The sequence below is a fragment of the Amblyomma americanum genome, chromosome 9 (assembly GCF_052857255.1).
Source record: "Amblyomma americanum isolate KBUSLIRL-KWMA chromosome 9, ASM5285725v1, whole genome shotgun sequence".
Taxonomy (NCBI): Eukaryota; Metazoa; Arthropoda; class Arachnida; order Ixodida; family Ixodidae; genus Amblyomma; species Amblyomma americanum.
Window position 1 is genome coordinate 9,214,526 of NC_135505.1, and position 9,605 is coordinate 9,224,130.

The window sequence follows — 9,605 nt, forward strand, 5'->3', positions numbered from 1 at the left end:
CGGTTTGAGTTCTCGAGAGCGTCGGTTGGTTGGCTGGTCGGTCGGTCGGTCCGTCGACCGTTCAGTAGCCACCAAGCATTCCTTTTTATTTTTTCTATATATATACTTAACGCGCTCCCGGTGTAATAAATCAGTTTATGAATTCACAATTTTCTTCATCTGCATTTTTTATTGTCGCCCTTCTCACCTCATGCAACCTCTCTGCTCTTGAGGCCGCAGAGGTCCAACCGCTTTTTGCTAGCTTTTGCCGCCGATTCATCCACATGACCAGTGTTGTCTCTACACCCTGGGGTCTCAGGGAAAGTGACTGTGCCTGCATCGACCTGCGAACAAACACCCCTGCATTCTAGTACACAATGTCCAGTACTTCTAAGGATTTACCACACACAGCACATGTGTCACATTCTTGGTTAAATTTCTTTTTTATATAGCTTCGTGTTTTAGGACAGGTTTATCTAACTGTAAAGAGTAGGCATCACCTCAAGAGTTGTCATTGAATGATGCCTTTCTTAATCGCTTTTACAGTTCTGTAAAAGCTCTATTTCTATTTGAAATAATTAATGAAAGCACCGTGCGCACAAGTGTTTCTCTTTTTTTGAGTTCCTTCTCACTCCACATTCTCCTTCCGCTCGCCGGTAGCAGACATCATTTTTGTTTTTGTTGCTGTTTCACTTTCTTGGGCACTCCTCTGGCATAATTTTCATTCCGCGATGGATAAAACGCGATTTCTGCCAAAAAAGAACTCCTTAAAGTTTGTTTCAAAACAAAGCACCCTTAACTTCGAAATATCTGGGTATTCACCACGTTTCATTAAGGTGCCACTATACAGTTTCAAACATACTTGGTTCGGTCAAAGGAAACATTGTGACGGAGAAGATGAAGCTGGCAGTGGCGCGGGACGAAAGCTCGCGCTAGGCCAGCGGCAAACAAATCACCTCATTGCCATCAGTCAAGCCGCCTCATTCTTCGGCTGGCCGTCACGCAACATTTGGTGGAGATGCTGGGTGTCATCCCCAACCTGGTCCCGGAGATTTGGCGTCCTGCGTCAGCCATGGTCGTCAGCCGTGAGTTCTTGGCCTGCGTCGCCCGGCCAAGGCCCCAGCCTTTCAGACCTGAACCGACCTCGGCGCTCCCCTCGCCTCGCCCACCCCAGCCTCGACCACCTGACATGACAAACTTGGCGGACGCAATGATCAGACCTTCCGACCCCACCGACACAAGACGCCGCCCATTTTCGAGGACACAGCCCCCCTGCACATGCTGTCGGCGCGTCCAAGCGTCCAATGGCTTCGGCCGTCGGCTCCTGGAGACCTGTTGCCCAGAAGCTTCGAGGGCCGGAAATTATTCCGCCATCTGCTTCATCATGGCGGCCACCACCTCACCATTTTCTCCTGCCTGTCCCACCAACCTCTGAAGCCCATCACCACTTCGTGCGTATTTTCTGACTGATCGGGACGACCGCTCAATGGCCCCGAGTAATGTGACGTAGAAGACGAAGCTGGCAGTGGCACGGGACGGAGCGCTCGCGCTTGGCCACCGGCCATCAGATAATCTCGTTGCCATCAGTTGTCTCATTCTTCGGCTTGCCGTCAGGTAACAATATGCTATGCAATACATAACGAGAGAGTTGTTGAGGTGTACGCGCCGTTCTCTGCTCAAAACGATAACAGAAGTGTAAGTTTCAACTCTTTTGCTATGCGAAAATGTATTAGGTCCCTCGCTCTACCAGCAATAACAATTTCCACAATGTTTCGATCTGGACTAACGCAGTGCATCTGATTTTCCTTCACACGGTCGGTAACAGTAACGTGCGTTTGCGTCGTCGTGGCCGCCACCTTATATAAAAGAGCACATAATCTGGTGAAGGACAAAGGAAAACGCGGCAAAAGTGTATCTGCTGTTCCCATAAGTGGTACTTCTTGATAACTGCTTTAGGAACCTAACTCACAGCGGATTCTGGCGACTTTTTTTGGTTCTTCTTTTTCGTCTTCCTTTGTTAGCGACATCTTTATCAGATGTCGCTAACAAAGATTACTTACAGATTAAGAAAGCAAGTCCTGTATTTCATTTTTTTTCCTGTGTAGAAGCAAGCGCTTTTTAAACGAGTGTTGAGCGTGGCTTTCATAGCGCAACTTTATGCTAAAAGGGGCACCTTCATTTCTCATATTCGTCTATATCTTTCGAAATTGTACTCAGGCCAGACTGCAATTTCCTCAAATTCAAGAATGCTGCTCCAATATTTAAGTTCACAGTCCTGATGGTTGAACTCCAAGTGCCTAGGCTCTCTTTTAAGCGGCCGGAGTAGTCCAGACATGCGTTGTTTGAAAACCTGAGCGCGTTTTTCCTCCTTTCTTCGCTGCATTTATCGAAAGCGTCCAGGTGTTGCGAAGCTGACGGGCGCTTTCCCCTTAAATTTCTTGCTCATCCAGCGCGCCGAAACAGCGCGGTATTTAAATTCTGCGAGCTGATCCTTTGCTGAAGGCTTCTCACAGGCGGGTGGGTTGCTTCTAAGCAATTTCCAGCGCTACAGCGATTTTCTTTCTACATTCACAATGTTATGTACTTGTAAGGAAGTTGATGAAGCCACAAAAAATTTCTTTCTAGATTACTTTTCCTCAAAAAAGCGCTCAAAGTTTGTCCCCGCTACCATGAAATATATTTTCTGCAAAGCCAACACTTTTAGGAAATATTTGTGAGAATATTCGTTTATTCCACTTTCGCTTAATCCGAACGTTTTTATTGTGACCTAAATTGTCCTGAAATACCCACATTAAGCTTAATCACTTCTGCACACATCTCGTAATGTTTGGGAAGAAAGCTTAGTTGAGGCTCTAATTCACTAAAAGTGCTTGTTAATCAAGCCGCTAACCTCTCCAAGTTACAATGCTCAGCATCCATCCTGGATGGTAAAAGCGTTAAGCCCTAATAAGGCTTGAAGTTTGTTACAATAAGGAAGTTCGCTTTCTTCTTTCTACTCGAAAGCGCAGAACCATCAATACTAAAAAGAAGGCTAAGCGGTCCCTGGCTGTCTGTTACTTCGAAGAAAAGTACTCTGTTGGACTTCGCAAAAGCTTTCGACAAGGTCTCATAAAAAGTTGCTTTGCAGATTTCATAACACAGTAAAAAGTGGCAAAATTGTTAACTGGATTTCATCATGCCTTAATAACGGTCAACAATATGTATCTTATGGTAGCCATTACTCTGAATTCGTTTCGGTTATCACTGCTGTTACACAGGGATCGATGCTTGGGCCACTTTTGTTCACTATATGAACGAGATAGTAAAAGAAATTCCAGTTCACATAAAACTATATGCCAACGTCAGTGTGCTATATTCCGAAATTAAAATTAAGACAGGCCAGCTGATACTAAAGGACGCTTTTCAAAAACATGACGCATGGTGTGACTCGTGGCAAATGCCAATCAACTTAAAAAAAACCATCTTCATGAAGACAACGCGGAAAAAAGATCGGCTCATATTCCATTATTCTTCCTCCGATAACATTCTTTCCGAGGTTGAACATACAAATATCTGGGTCTGTGGATCACTGACACTCTCGACTGGACTAGGCACATTAATCAGGCTTCAAGCAATGCAAACCATAAACTTTTCTTTCCGAGTAGTGTACTGAAACTCTCCACCCCCCAAGTTCGGCTTCTAGCCTAGAAACCAATCGTCCTCCGAATACTAGATTAGGCGGTGATAATTTTGAATACGCTCACGAAAACAAATATTGATAAAATAGAACAAAGAGCAGTCCGTTTTCTTTACAAAAGTTATGGACATACAACAGTGACTAACCTCTTGCATAAAGCTGGTTTGATACCATTAACCAAGAGGAATCACGTCTCGGCTCAATTTTTTTGTACCAACTCGTAAACGGTCAATTCAAGATTAATCTTGGTGAAGTAAAATCTTTCTCTTCAGGTTACAGCGACCCAATCTCAAAATTACTTCTTTTAGCCCTCTTAGCAATTGCTTCAAATATTCTTTTTTCCCAAAAGAATTAACGGACTGGAAACGATTTACAAACGACAAAATTTTACAGCAATCTGTGGCTCGTTACTAGAAGTCTAAGTTTTCCCTAATTTCTGCTTTAGTGTTGCATTTCGTTGTAGTTGCTCATCAGGTTTAAATATTTTTGTTACTGACCTGTTGTAATACTTGCGCTACGTTTTACTTTCTCTGTTTACTGCCGATGAGCGGGTTTTCATTATTGTGACTTTTATATCTAAGCTTTTACCTGAACTTTTGAGACTTGTACTAGTAACTTCTTTTTTGTATTCATGTATGTCATTTTTTTTTAAATCATGCTTGTACCACCCTGCTAAAATCCCCGTGAGGTAATTGCAGTATCTACAAATAAAAAATGAAACCCAACCTGCTAAAATTTCTTGTCGGTTTGGAGTATTGATAAATAAATAAATAATTAGTCTTTTTCCTCACCATCTATTTTGAACCAAACCACTTAATATAACGTGCACCTGTTCTATCAGGGCTCAGGTGTTAGTCACAAGCACAAATTGGGGATAATTTTACGTCGAAACAACACTTTTTTTTACTCAAAGGGATGGTGCTTTGCGCAAGCAGACACAGACTAAGCAGACGATATTAGACAATTAATGTAACCCTAACGTCTACCGTACTAAGTCTACGTCCGTTTGCATTTAACTCCGTGCTATATAGCGAACTGCACCAAACTGCTGAGCCTTCCACTCTCACCTTCCCTCCAAAACCACGCTAATCACCGCCACCAAACATTCTCTTCATGGTGCCATTATTTCCATTGTTACTTTTTTTACCTTGCACGGTAATGCTATTTTATTATCGGTGTTCCTCTTATTCGTTTACTTTCTATTTCTTATTTGCCTTACTGGGCAGTGTCTGTAGAATGTGTGGTTTTCGTTGTTTCTTACGTTCTATGTTACATCTACTTCCCTTCTGAAACCTTTTTGCGTGTCACGGGGTGCGCAAAATACGCAAATAAATGTAAAAATTTGTCCGGACATTCAGTCGCCTTGTGTGGACAAAATTCTGCCACAGTCTTTGAACATTAGCATTATTATTACATCGAAAGCTGCATCCGCAAGGTTCCCAGATTCCGACGCGTATGTATGACCATTATCACCTGCTGCACGCGCACACCTGTCATCAGGTGGAAATAGGTTGCTCGTCCCCGAGATTGGCCACCCATCCAACGCACCGATCAAGTACCTACTTTGCCCTCCGTACAGCATTTCAAGTCCTTAGGTCGGACGCGTGGCTGTAAGATGGGGTCAAACGCTCAGAAGCGCCTCTCTGACACTCAATGATTATCTGCGTGAGGCGTAATGAGCTCTTACCGGGAAAGCAAAGAGTGCAGTACGTTTTGTAGTTGGTAGAAACCTGAACATTTGCATGAATGAAACGATTAAGTAAGAGGAGAAGTGCGCAGAAATTGAAAAATGAAGATGTTCACGCTGGCTCGCACTGTTTCTCGTCTTCCGCACCATACGTACAAACCGTTTCCGTTTCACAAACCGCCTCGCAGCGCCCAGCCACCCAATGCATTTCCCAGGCCCTTTACACCATAATTGATTCTGCGTCATGTTTAAGAAAATTAACTGTCATAGCATATTCTGAACATTTTTGGAGACAGTTGACCTCATCCAGGTACCGTAGGCCAAAACTGTCTTTGCGTCATAAAAACACATTATCATAATTTAAATATTTCAAGGGTAAATTTTTGCTGGGATTGTTGGTGCTGGATACGGACCGAAAAAGCTGCAGCTCAATCAAAGGCAAGAAAATAACGCGGCTAGGCGCTCTCCCGGAATATTTTCTTGTGTTCGACTCTGTTGGCGCTTCTTTGGTTCATCACCGTATTTTACTGCATTGTTATTGTGACCTTCAGTGACCACTACGGGAGCTGGAAGTCAGCACAATTTTCTCTCCGGGGCTCTGAGGCAATTGTACTCTTCATAAGTTATTATGCACCCTAAGTAACAGCGCCCGCTCTGTTCACGTCTTGGCTGACACTTCCTGAGTTGTAAATATTTGCACCTGATTTGCGAAAGGCCGCTCGTGCGCTATTACTCGATGGTAATCTAACACAGTGGAAAGTACTGTGCGGGAATTCCAAAGCCATGCAAGTGCACATGATCGTTGCAAACGCCGATATGTTTTATAATCAAGATACTTCTGCCTGACTATTTTCAACTCAGAGAAAATCTACAGGAGTGAGGTACACTGTCATGCACAAATTTCTTCGACCTACATCTTTAACACCAAAGGTAATTAACATGGCTCTGCGACAAATTTATTGTTTCAGAAATGGCTTTTTTGCGTCATTTATTCACTTATTTCAATAGCCTGATCACTGTTTAATGAAGTCAAGTGACATGGACAACTGTTATTTCCAATGATGCATGACTTAATAGTCCAAAAATTGGTGTTGTAATGACTCCGTCTGTCATAATGAGTTTGTGCCGTTGGGCACTGGGTCTACTGCTATGACCGAGGTTGTATAGGCGGAGCGGTAAGTAAAATAAGTGAGGGTAATTTAAATTTTGAGCCTTCTTCTGATGTAGCAGACGTATAGCGTATTTTTTACCAGGCACATTCGGGAATTATCAAGTATCATATTGCCCCGAACATCTGTAGTGTTTGTTCATTCTTCAAAGCTGCCGCCACGCCGCTTTATCAAATGTGGATGCAAGAAGCGAGCAGATTTACCTTGACTGATCACATCCAGGCGAAGCCGATTCTACCTTTAACCGTATTGTTCTAGAACTTTGTAAGTTTTATCTATAAAGTTCGCTATCAGCTTTAAATTGAGCATGGCCGGTAGCGGCCGGCCTTCTGTGCAACGACTGCCGAGCACGCTTGCTGCTACGCGGCAGCCTAGCCGTTCAGTCTATTGTGGGCGCAAGTCAGCCCCAATGAAGAGTTTTGTTGAGGCAAATTTCAGATGTATTTCTCCTCTCCGGATCGCAGTCACCACTTCGCGAAATCTGGACGGAGAGGTGCGGTGTAGCCGTCCATGTGGCGGACACCCCCTTCAAGTCGTGACGCCAGAACTCCATGTTTCGCACCGGAGGATACGACAGCAGTTAACTGAGCAAGCCGACGTCTCCAGGGGGAGCAGCCTGAGTTCATGACCCTGCCGGACCTCAGCAGACAACGAAAAGACGCCGCAACGTCAACTATGTCCACGTCAAAGACGTAGACCCCGATCGTCCTGCAGCAGCTGCGAATGCCGCCACCTTTCAGTGGCTCCCCAGACAAAGACCGCGAGGAATGGTTGGACCAATTCGAGCGCGTTGCATCGTTTAACAGTTGGGATAATGCGACTAAGTATGGCACGCAATTTTCTCACTGGAGGGATCAGCGCGCACGTGGTACGAAAACCGCAAGTCTTCCCTGACGGTATGGGGGCTATCAAGAGAGAACTTTTGAAGATATTCACCAGTGTCGTGAGGAAAGAAAGAGCCGAACGACTCCTCGAGTACAGGGTCCAGCTTTCGAGCAAACCCTTAGGCAGTTACGTGGAAGAAATGAAGCGCCTCTTTCATCGCGCTGATCCCGACATGACTGAGGAAAATAAAGTTCAGTTTTTCATTTTTAATGCGCGGTGTCAAAGAACAACTCATTGCCAGCCACGTCCGCGAGCTGCCAAAAACCGTCAAGGAATTCATGCAAGAAACTTGCACCATCGGGAAGACCGTCGAAGTCAGGGACTCGGCCATACAAAAGCCCTGCTTATGTCTTTACAATTCGTCTGGACACGATGACCACCACCAGCGATAGCTTGCGGGAAGTTCACCGCGAAATCGTTCGCGCCAAGTTATGACGACTGCTGCCATCCTCCGTACAGCCCCAAGCAGCTACTCTCATGGATGTGGTGCGGCAAGAAGTGCAACTTGGTACCCAGGTCTCCACAGACCCCCAGGTCATGACCTACGCCGCTGCAGTGCGCACTCCTCAGCCGCAACGACACCCCCTAAGTCCTCTCTGAGTTGAACCACTTGTTTCATAACGGCGCCTCCTTCCCTCCACACCCACCCCCCACTCAGCCTACGAGGACGGTCAAGCCCAAGGAGAACGGCAGATTGGGCGAGTTGGAAATGCTCAAACGCATGTCCAAGGGAATGCGTCGCCTGGAGAACTTCCGACATCCGGCAGTTGTGCTTCCATTGCAGTGCGGTCAGCCATATTCTTCATCACTGCCCGTACCGACGTATCGGTCTTCGTGCATTTCCCGTGACGCACCACGACCAGACTTCAGCCAACGTCCGCAAGAAATCGACGAGCACCTGTGTCGAGAGGAACACGCGCCGAAGCGCCTTTTGAGCTCACCATCCCCGTGTACCTCGCGCTTTGTGTTGCTACGCCGCGGATACACACCCGCGGTACGAGGAAGGTCTCCCGGCCCACGTAGGAGAAACTAAGGCAGCAATCTCTGGAGGTCAGGTCGCTCTCGAGCGAAACTCGATCCTCCAATGACCAGGCCATATGAAGACGCCGTATACGATGACAACCTCGACCATGCCGCGAACCGCCTTCAAAACGACGCCGCCAACGAGAAGAGCTTCGACGACACGCCCTACCCGCGACTCCCATTAGAAGAAGTGGTTATAGACGGCCGGAAGGTTACCGCTCTAGTCGACACAGGAGCCGATTACTGGGTGATGAATGGATGATTCGCTACGCAGCTGAGGAAATTCCCGACTGCTTAGGACGGCACACAAATTCCCACCGCAGGGGGCCACTTCATTACGCCATCAAGACGATGCACAGCGCGTGTGACTGTCAAAGCACATACCTCTCCTGCGGCCTTCGTTGTGCTACGGCAATGTTCCCGCGAAGTCATCTTCGGTATGGATTTCCTTAATGAGCATCAGTGATCATCGACCTGCGATCCAAGCTGATCACGCGTCCTACGGACGAGGGCATCCCTTCGATGAAAACTCTCGAAAACCACGTTGCTCAGAGTGTCCTGGAGTAAGTGAGCATCCCACCAAGTTTAAGCGTCATCGTCACCGTACGCGCCACGAAGGCGAATAGCACTGAAGTTAACATCGAAGGGAACATGCACTTGCTTCTAGACCGAGGAATCAGCATCACAAGATCCATCGCACATTACCGCAATGGCCAGGCCGAAGTACTGCTAACTTCAGCGAAGAATACCGGCACATTAAAAGAGGAACGACGATTGCTTTCTTCGACGAAATATTCAACGTACGAGACTCCTTTGCCCTCTCCGACCCATCCGCATAAGATTCGCCTGACCAAGAGACCTCACACGCTTTCGACATCAACCGAGCCCTGCACCGGAACAAACAAGTCCAGATCATCAGTCTGCTTCGAAGCTGCAGCGAGTGTTTTTCGTCATCGCCGAAGGTCCGACAAACGCCGATTGCCAAGCACCGCAATATAACCTACCAGAAGTCCCGACTTCATCTCCAAAGCCCCTACCGTGTGTCGCCGCCAGAACGACAAGCCATCTGGGACCAAGCTTCGCGACGACGTCATCAAGCCCTCAGAGCTCAGGGGTGCTACCGGTTGTTCTCGTGAGAAATAAACGCGGCACACTTCGATACTGCGTTGATTACCGCCGCTTGAAC